Source organism: Lithobates pipiens, unplaced genomic scaffold (genome assembly GCF_037356315.1).
Source record: "Lithobates pipiens isolate NorthernLeopardFrog02 unplaced genomic scaffold, aLitPip1_a1.2 Scaffold_16, whole genome shotgun sequence".
Lineage (NCBI taxonomy): Eukaryota > Metazoa > Chordata > Amphibia > Anura > Ranidae > Lithobates > Lithobates pipiens.
In genome coordinates this window covers 486,432,795-486,443,848 of record NW_027507748.1, presented here as the reverse complement: position 1 = coordinate 486,443,848, position 11,054 = coordinate 486,432,795, and positions in this window count along the sequence as shown.

Sequence of the window (11,054 nt, the reverse complement as noted above, 5' to 3'; positions counted from 1 at the left end):
GACGCGAATATAAACTTGCCGCCTACGCAGATGATCTTTTATTTTTCATTACGCAACCACACATTTCCCTTCCGAACCTCTTCAAAATTTTTGAGACGTTCAGTTTTATTTCAAATTTTAAAATTAACTATACAAAATCAGAAGCACTTAACCTCAATCTCCCACCAGCAGAATTCGATAGTCTCAAAGGGAATTACAAATTTAAATGGGAACAAAACACACTTAATTATTTGGGAATCAAACTTACCCGCACATTAGAGTCTCTTTACACAGCAAATTACGTCCCCTTACTAAATTCTATAGCCAAAGATCTCACTCGCTGGACTCCCAAATCATTCTCCTGGTTCGGTAGAGCTGCCATCCTAAAAATGACTATTCTCCCCAAACTAATATACGTCTTCAATGCTTTGCCTATTGCGATACCCAATTCCTTTTTTTCCAAACTACAGTTGTTGCAAAGAAAATTTCTTTGGGCTAATAAGAGACCTAGAACTAATTTCCGGACCCTTACTCTTCCTAAAAACGCAGGAGGACTGGGCCTACCAGATTTCAAAAAATATTGCTACGCTACCCATATCACTAGACTTATTGACTGGCATTGTCACACCGAAATTAAGGACTGGGTACAACTCGAACTAGCCAACAACTCAAAACAGGCACTATTTTATCCATGGACGATACATTCTAAATCTACAAGACATATGACGAACCCTTTGGTAGCCAACACATTAAGCATCTGGCACAAGATCGCCCAGCAATACAAACTGGCAACCATACCAGGCCCGCTGACTCCCCTGACCAACAACCCGGACTTCCTCCCTGGACTATATCATAAAACTCGCCCTACCCCAGGTCATAACACGAAGCTATTAGCCACACATTGTTTCTACAAAAACAAACTTAAGTCACTAAACACCCTTAACTCTGAGTATAGCGAATCTTCCATAAACCCTTGGTTTTATATTCAAATAAAAGACTTCCTGCTCAACAGCTCATATAAAATTTCCTTTACCCAACGACTGACTCCACTGAAAGACATTTGTTACAAGGGCGCCCAGATTTCTAAAACAACATCAGTTGCATATAGTTGGCTGTCCCAACCAACACACAACGAAAGAAATAAACACAAAGAAAAATGGGAACTTGATCTAAACACTCACTTACAAGACACACAATGGGAGAAAGCCTGCATTTTTGCACATAAATGCTCACTTAGCACTAAATATCAAGAAATCTCATATAAAATCCTCACGTAGTGGTATCTAACTCCCCTAAACACCAAGAAATGGACACCCACGGCTTCAGACACATGCTGGCGCTGCGGGAATGCGATAGGTTCCTTTATACACATCTGGTGGGAGTGTACTGCAATCCGGACTTACTGGATTGAAATCGCGAACTGGATTAGACAAATAACCAATACTACAATGGCTCTAGACACAGCGGCATGTCTACTACACATTACTACATACACAACAAGTAAATACAAGAAGTCCTTATGCAGACATCTACTTACGGCAGCTAAAAGCTTAATTCCCCTACACTGGAAAACTACCAGAGTCCCGACAATTAAAGAATGGGTTGAAAGAACACAATATATATATAAGATGGAAGAAATCTTAGCAATGAAACGAGAAAGTAATAACACCTTCCATGAAACCTGGCAACCCTGGTTACTTTTCACCCTCTCGAATGAATATCAAAGTATTCTTACATGATGTGTAATAGCTCTTTATGGTAAATGAATATTCCTATTACTCCTTATCCCATACACACTGCTCTCCCTTTACATTGTTATTCTCCTCTCTAAGTATGAATGATACATCAATACCTGACACACAACTTATTAATCTTTTGATTTACTATGCAAGCATATTTTGCCCCTCCACTTGCTGCTCCTATTCTGAGTCTTCAAACAATATATTCCCTTACCCAACCGTTCCCCTGCCCTTATTTATTTTTATTTTTTTTATTATTTTTATTATTATTATCATCACTACTGGTAATTTTATTTCTCCCCCTCCATCCCACTCCCTACCCCCTACTGTTTCTTTTATATCACTCATTGATTGAATAACTGCACCCAATAGGTTTCTTATTAGCAACTTATACTGTATTGCTCCAAACCAAATCGGTTTTATCATTTACATGTTATATAATTATTGTATCAATGTTTACAACTTTTGAATCCAATAAACTTTTAATTGTGAAAAAAATAAATAAAAATAAATTAGACGACTCATTCTCGGTCACGCCAATTAAGTTTACGCCCTGGATCCCCCCCTCTCATATACCTAAAGCACTGAAAGAACACCCCCTTATAAGCGCAACTCTAAGTGACTTCAAGGAGGCCTGCAGGAAATTTAAACTCTCCTCTAACCCAGGACCCCTTACACCTTACTTAATCTGGCCTTTCCCCCAGGAATGTCCAGTCACTTTGTCAAAGATACCTGGCCGTTTAGGGATGTACAAGCCCACCAGTTCTTTAGAAGCGGGGATCTCTTAGAATACACCGAACTCCCCACCAACGTGGACAGTCCCCCCTTTCCCAAATGGACATACTTCCAGATACGCCACTTCCTCAGGGCGGAGAATAGATATGAGGGACTCTCTAGACAGCTAACGGCATTTGAAACTCTCTGCTCCCAAAACTCACCTCATCGACACTTAATCTCAACAATATATCCATTGCTCTCTAAGTCAAACTCCACGAAGGAATGGAAAGTGTGTCGGGCTTGGGAGAGAGATTTGAAAATGGATATCCCCGAGGAAGAATGGGAAAGAATCTTATTAATCGCGCATAAAGGCTCATTGAACGTAAATACCCAAGAGAACAATTTCAAACTTATATCCAGATGGTATCGGACACCTGAGGTAGTTAGCAAATTCAACCCGGAGGTTGACAATAAGTGCTGGAGATGTCTAAATGACACTGGGACACTCTTGCACATCTGGTGGGCATATCCCAAAATCCAGATATTTTGGACCCAAGTGCACAGAATATCTAACATTATTACTGACAGCTCAATAGAATACACGCCAGCCCGCATGATCCTCCATCACGCACCCACCTCGGCACATTCATACAGGAAATCCCTGAGCTTACATTTACTTAACGCCGCCAAGCTCTGTATACCGATCCATTGGGGCTCTACCAATATCCCCTCCACACAGGAATGGCTGAATAGAGTGGCAAAGATAGCGGAAATGGAGGAGCTCATCCACATTGCTCAGGACTCCCCACACAAATACGCTTAGACCTGGGACAAATGGATACGTTTCCGAGATTGTGGAAACCTCTGCCCCCTGATAGCCCACGTGGCTAAACACCCCTCACAATGGCTCCCGTATGACTCTGATTGTGTCCCTGTTTCGAACCTCACCATTCCCACTCACACATGGGGGTGGAAGTGGAACACCATGGCCCGCTCACATGCCTGTGCCTGTGTGGGATGGGGGAGCCCAGAGAGAAGATTCCTCTCATCCCTCACTTCCACCACCCCCCTCCCTAATTTTTTGTTTCTCTTTCTCCTCTCCTTCTTTTTACATTTCACTAATCAAACTCCAGATACAGACACCCCAGACCTACTGAAGGCCGACTGACACCCTCTGACTTGACAACCCCTTGCCCCCTGCATCTCGTTCCCAGTTGACGGTACCCCCACTACACCGATAATCTCATAAAAGAACCCCCGACAGACAGAGCAATACCCACAACCAACACAACCCTCCTGAGAACCAAGTTTTGATCTTTGGGTAACCTACCCTCCCAATAAGTACAACCCTGGCTTCCCAAAGGATCTCATTACGCGTTTTTCTCCCATACAGGAGGAGATGTTTTATGGTACAGATGGTGATGTAAGAGCAAGGAAGTTTTTGTTATTGTTTTCCTTGTAATTTAGAGCTTTCTCTGTTATTTGTAGTTAAAATTTGTACTGCGCTCTTTTAGTACATCATGTACTGCCTGTTACTGTATTATTCTAAAAACCCAATAAACTTTTTATGTAAAAAAAAAAAAGAATCTTAACTGGCATACTGGTTTGTTAAGTGATGCTGTAGTGTCAGTTGGAGTAGAGAGTGGGCGAATTGTAAGCATAGTTGATTTGGGTATTTTGCTTGAAGAGGTCCATCCCGGTCCCGTGGGTGTCTTGTCTGGCTTGTTGGTCATGGACGAATTCGGCTGAGTAGGATGTCGTACATAGTTCCTGTAGGTAAAACTTAGAAACAAAAAAAAAAACAGCTTAAACTTGAACTTAAAAGGAGGGTAGTAGTAACCCGCATGCAGATCATATCTGCTCACGTATTGGGAGCTTGTGGGGTGGGAAAGCTCTGATATGCAGGACCCTATCCAATGGTATGTGTTTTGAGGCTTGGCAACATTGGTTGTTTAAGAAGAATGTGATTTGGAGGGGGAAGCTTGTTGCCAATTGGAAGGAATTTTGTTGAAAATCCTTGCTTCCTAAGGGGTAGAGTGCTCGTCTGGCACTATCTTCTATTTTTGAAGTAGTTGGAAGCCTTTGGTTGGGGGTGTGATCATGTAGTTCACCAGATCTTTAGTGATCAGCAGCTTAGTAGGATAGCCCCACGTGTAAGTGATGTCATGGTTTCTTAACACTTTGGTTATGTTGTTCAGGTTCTTACGCAGTTGTAGGGTAAACTATGACAAGTCTGCATAAAACTGTAGTGCAGAGTAATCAGTATTGCGGTGTTCCCCTTTGTGTGTAATCACCATCAGGCGTTCTTTTGTTTGATAGAAATGCATGGAATAAAACATCCCTAGGAGAGTGCATGCGCGGAGCCTCCCAAGATGGCCGCCGGCATCTAGAGCTCCGCTCCACCGCAGCCCTGCATTAACCACCGGAGCTCCCGGAGCGCCCTAATACTGTACTGGAAAGCAGATTCGAGTGGGGGAACACTCAGGGATCCCGCGGATGGCGTCCCCGAGCGCCAGAAAGGATTTGTCCGGCCGTATGAAAGCCGAAAACGGCCCTGTCAGTTACGTCAAGATGGCGGCGGCTACATGAGGCCTCCCTGCCTCAGCGCCTCAGGAAGCATCCATTGCGGACCAGGACCAAGAGCAACTAGCTTTTCAAGGTACAGACTGTGCCCCCTTACAATCAGTTAATTCTCCTGCTTCCACTGAGTCTCTGCTGGGGGGATTGAGTGCAGGATATCCCTCTACACCTATGAGAGATCCACATACAGGCCTGCTGCTGACAGTCAGTGAAGCACAGGATGATTTCCCTCCCCCCACAGACTTTCCTTCCATGATGACTGCTTTATCACACATGCTTTCCAAAAGCCTATCTATCCAGGCAAATCAGATCACTACCTCTATACATGCAGACCTACAGCAAATAGGTATGAGGTTGGACACTGTGGAACGGAAAACTGACCAGGCAGTATCCCGGATCAATCAGAATTCAGCTAGATTGGAAGAGGTTCAGGACCAACTAGAGACTGCATTTGCAAAAATCGATGACCTCGAAAACAGGTCGAGAAGATACAATTTTAGGGTGCGGGGGATCCCAGAATCTGAAAAAGAGGTACACAAGGTGGTGAGATCTCTCATAAGGAACTTGATTCCAGACATCCCGGATCGCCATTTGGAATTGGATAGAGCACATAGGGCTCTCCAGGCTCCCCGTTCTGGCGGTTTACCCAGGGACATTATTGTCAAACCACACTATTACTCAGTGAAGGAGGAGGTCATGCGAAAAGCCAGATATGCGGACAATCTCTCGTTTCAGGGTCACAAGATCCAACTATTTGCTGACCTCTCCCCGTATACTATACAGAAGAGACGGTCGTTTAAGCCCTTGCTACAAGTTTTGTTGGATAAAGAGATCGCTTACAGATGGTCGTTTCCTTTGGGGCTGAACTTTTCTTACAAGAACAAAAGCTTTGGATTCTCCTCGTTCCAGGAAGGTGAAAAACTTTTGACTCGACTAGGTCTGATACAATTGGAACCCACAACGGAACACTCTAACAGGGGTACCCCAGCGTCAACCAAGCGAATATCCCCGGCGAGCCCGCTGCAGCAGATCTGGTTGACACAAAGCTCCAAACGATCTAAAGAAAATCTACCACCTTGAGAACACTTTAGTTTCCCCTTATGGGGATGAACTTTTTCATTTTTGAGGATCCCCTGATTGTGGCACGGGCCACCGGACACAGGGGTCCTTTGGGGCTCCTTTTGCCCCCTCCTCTTTATAGAGGGTAATGGGTGGGAAGTCTTCCCGCATTTTATAAGGTGTAGTTGGGCCTTCTTCCCCCCCTATTTTGACCTTTTTCTTGATTTCTTTTTGCCATTTATCCTTTTGGGGGGGGGTTTATATTTTGGTCTGGGTCCAGGTTAACCTCTTTTATTTTCAGGTTGCGGTCTCAGGCCTTGTTATTCGGGACTCGTACAGACAGCACAGCGGACTATTCTCATATCGGAAGGGCCTGCCATGTGACTACCTTGTTGGGGATAATATCCAGTCTCCCATCTGCGGCCGCAGGGGGAGCTTTCAGGGATCTGTGTTTTTTTTTTTCTTTTTTTTCATATTTTGGTTGCAATAGTTTTACATGGGTTCTAGGTAATGATTTGACCAGGGTTAGGTCATTCCTCCACCATCCCTGTTTCTGGGGGGGGGGGGTGGATGGGGGGACTGGAACAAGACATTGGGGTCCTTCCCTTTGCCATAGGTATAGGATTGCTGTTCCCCTGTTATAGTTCATGATGGGCGCTCTGTTGGCATTTTGATCGGAGCCCTTGGCGGTTCCACAGTTTCTATAGTTAAAGGTGGTGGGGCGGTGGTGGGATTAGTGCGCTCCCCCTGGTTTAGAGGCTCTTTCTACGCTTCTGAGCCACTTACGGGGTAACCTTGTATTGGGTTACTCTGTTCATTCACGGATGAGAGTTGGTCGGAGGGGTTCTGGCCACTCAGGGGGGTGGATGGGGACGGGGGTCTCCTGTATGTTTTTATCTGACAACGCAATGGTATTGAAACATGGTTCTCCTCATGCTGCTGTCCTTTCTCCCTATGATTGTTTGTCCCTTTACTTGTTCATCTCTTTTCTTCTTCCTTCTCCACATGTATTTTGCGGACAACGTGACTCTAGCTACGACATCCTGCCTGCACTCCTGGAAGTTTATGGGAACTATTGGTGGCTCTTGAGTCGACTACAGCGTGGCCCTCTTCATGGGAGCGGTGAGTCCTTGATCAATTGCGTAGATCTCCCCCTTCTGGGCCATGTCTGACACACCTGCTAAAGCACCCAACCTTAAAATCATCTCACACAACACCCAAGGTCTTAATTTACCACTCAAACGTAGGAAGCTGCTAGAGCATTACCGTTCCATGCACGCGGATATTCTCTTACTACAGGAGACACACTCCCCTTCCTCTTTCAAACCCACGTTTTTACATCAACACTATCCACAGTTTTTTTTAGCTTCCGGGGAAAACAAAACTAGAGGGGTGGCAGTGTGTTTCTCCAAACATATGAACCTTTCTCAACCTGAGATTGTTCAGGACCCCCAGGGTCGTTATATTCTGGTTTCGGGACACATAGATGGAGAATGCTACACTTTTGTTTCCTACTATGCGCCTAACAATGGCCAAAGCTCCTTCTTTGCATCCATGCTGGGGAAGCTACAGAACTGCCTTCAGGGCATGGTGTTTATTGGAGGTGACTCGAATGTAGCATTTGACGTTTCTCTGGATAAATCGGGATCTGGCGGGTCGAAACCCAAGCGTCCATCGAAACAGAGCGTTAACATTGCCCGCATGCTCCACTCAGGAGGTCTGATTGACTCCTGGCGAGAGATGAATCCTCGGGCGAAGGATTACACACATTATTCGGCACCACACCACACTTATGCTAGGATAGATCACATTTTTACGAAACCCCAGACGGTCCCTTTGTTAGTGCACGCAAAAATCTTGGATTCGTCCTTGTCGGATCACTCCATGGTGGTTGTAGTTTCCAGGAGACCTATGGGTTCCGGGAGCCGGCCATGTTGGCATCTCCGGGAATCTATTTTGAGCGATCCGGCACATAGCGCAGCTTTGGAGGCTGATATCCGGGAATACTTTGAGCTGAATGATACCGGGGAGGTAACACCGGTTACTTTATGGGCTGCTCATAAAACTGTAATGAGAGGCAAATTAATACAGTTGTCCTCTAATCTCAAAGCACAACATCGGGCTGACACTCTCAAACTCACGGAAGAGTTTCGCTCGCTAGCTAAAGCTCACAAACAGTGCCCTACGGCAGATTCATTAGCCAAACTAGATGAGGTTAAGGCCAGACTGAACATGTCTTTAACTACAGCGGCGGCTCAACATCTCACTTGGACGGGGGCTAAATTCTATGCACAAAAAGACAGGGTGGGATCACGTTTAGCAGTAAAACTGACCCCCAAGCCTTGCTCTCAGTCTTTTCCTAAAATCAGGGTTCACTCCGGGGAACTCTCTCAGAATCCGGTTAAAGTCATGGACGCTTTTTTGCTGTTTTATTCGGATTTGTACAAAAAGGGGCCTATTTCCTCCAAGGGCGCTCGAGAGACGCTTCTGAATGCTCTCCCATTACCCACGCTCTCGGAGGAGCACAGAGATCTGATGGAGGATCCGTTCACTCAGGCAGAAGTCTTTGATACTATTAAAACTCTTTCAGTGGGTTCTGCTCCGGGTCTGGACGGATTCTCCAATGGTTATTATAAGAAGTTTGGTCCTTCTCTGGCCCCTTATCTGGTAAAAATGTTTAACTCTCTCAGGGATGGATCCGCTATGCCTACGGACATGAACTCAGCATTCATCTCGGTAATTCCAAAGCCTGGTAAAGATGCCAGCGAGGTGGGCAATTTCAGGCCTATATCGCTTATCAATAATGATATTAAGATAATGACGAAAATATTGGCGAACAGACTTTCAAGCTTTATCTCTCGGTATATACACAAAGATCAGGTGGGGTTCATCCCTGGGAGACAAGGACCGGACCAGATTAGGCACGCAATTGATATTATTTCACTCCTAAAGGCTCAATGGCATGGGGGTTCCCCGCAACAGGGGTTTCTGCTGTCCATTGACCTTCATAAGGCCTTTGATTCTATTGACTGGTCATACTTTAAGGATATTCTGGGGAGATGGGGGTGCGGCACATATTTTCTTAATCTCATATCGGCACTTTATTCTAATCCTTCGGCTCAGGAGCGTTTGTTGGGCAGATATTCTAACACGTTCGGTATTGGTAGGGGGACAAGAGAGGGGTGCCCACTATCCCCGCTTCTTTTTGCCATAACCATAGAAACTTTAGCCATTGCCTTACGTTCTAACCCCGATATTAGGGGGGTCATGTGCGGGTCCTGCGAACATAAATGCGCCCTTTATGCGACGACCTCCTTCTTTTTGTCACCTCGCCCCTGACCTCTATGCCCATAATTAACCGGACTTTATTGGATTTTAGTAAGATTTCGGGACTTCGGGTCAATATGAAGAAATCTTTAGCCCTGAATGTTACGCTCTCCACGGATATGCTATCGCAACTTTCAAATAATTTTACCTTCTCGTGGGCGCAATCCCAGCTTCCATACTTAGGAATCAAACTCACTTCAGATATACACACATTATTCCAAGCTAACTATCCCTCCATGGTGCAAAAATGTAGAGTGGATTTAGTGCGTTGGTCAGGTTGTGGCATTTCCTGGCTGGGTAGGATTAATGCAGTGAAAATGACACTTCTACCAAGATTATTATATTTGTTCCGTTCACTTCCAATTCCGGTCCCCAAAACTTTCCTGAACAAAATACAAACGGACATCGTGAGATTTGTCTGGGGTAAGAAAGGTTACAGGTGCTCCTCAGCCACACTCTACCGATTGAAATCTCAAGGGGGTTGGGTCTTCCCAATTTGTGGGGTTATTATCAAGCGGCACAATTGGCCCAGATATCAATGGCTTTCTCTGGTTCTGCAAAACCGGACTGGTTATTGATGGAACGGCAGTCTATTCCCCACCACACAATAGATTTCCTATTGGGTTGCGACCCCAAACGCAGACCTGCGATTCTAGCTCCCACCCTTTCGCACTCCATGGCTCTGAGCTCCAACTTATTCAAACGGGACTCGTTGATCTCCCCACTGAAACCGCTAACACACATTTTTCATAATGGAGATTTTCCCCCGGGGGAAGATATAAAAGCCTTTAAATGGTGGACGGACAAGGGGATATACAGAATCGGACATTTTTTCTCCTCTACCGGCCCTCTTTCTCTAACACACTGCAAAAAGAAACTAGATTTACCTGATGCGGAAATATTCCGATTTACACAAATCTCACACTATCTGAATTCCATTTGGACTTCTAAACCACTTCCTCCTTTTATAACACAGTAGGAGCAATGGTGTGCGGGGGCTACAGACCAGAGGGGGGGCATCTCCCTGATCTACACGGCTCTCATGGTGTCGGACAACAAGCCCCCTTATGCTCGAGCATGGGAAGCAGATTTGGGCTGCTCATGGGAATCAAAGCAGTGGTTTGGCGCCTCGAGGAGAGCTCACAAGGGTATCCTTAATGTTTCGCTAATCGAGGCAGGTATCAAAGTCTTATTTAGATGGTACTATGTTCCTTCCAGGCTGGCAAAAAGTTTTCCAGGTTCCTCACCAGTGTGCTTCAGAGGTTGTGGTTTGGGCGGAGACATGTTTCATATCTGGTGGTCATGTCCACGCATCCGCTCCTTTTGGCGGAAAGTGTTTCGTACGGTTAGTTCTATTACGGGGACTGCCTTACTACCACACCCCAGTTTAGCCTTACTAAATTTTTCAGTCCCGGCTCTATCCAAACATTCACAGCAACTGGCATTTTTTGTTTTTCTTGGGGCTAAAATTACGTTAGCCAAGGCCTGGAAGAAACACATGGTCTCCTATAGGATGTTCAAATCTAAGGTGACCTGGATTATGGTACAGGAACAAGTAGTGGTCAAGTGGAGCGACAAAATGGAGAGATTCCCGTTGATCTGGGAACCTTGGGGGACATTATGTAATATTTCTCTTATCCCAGGGGTGCGGCC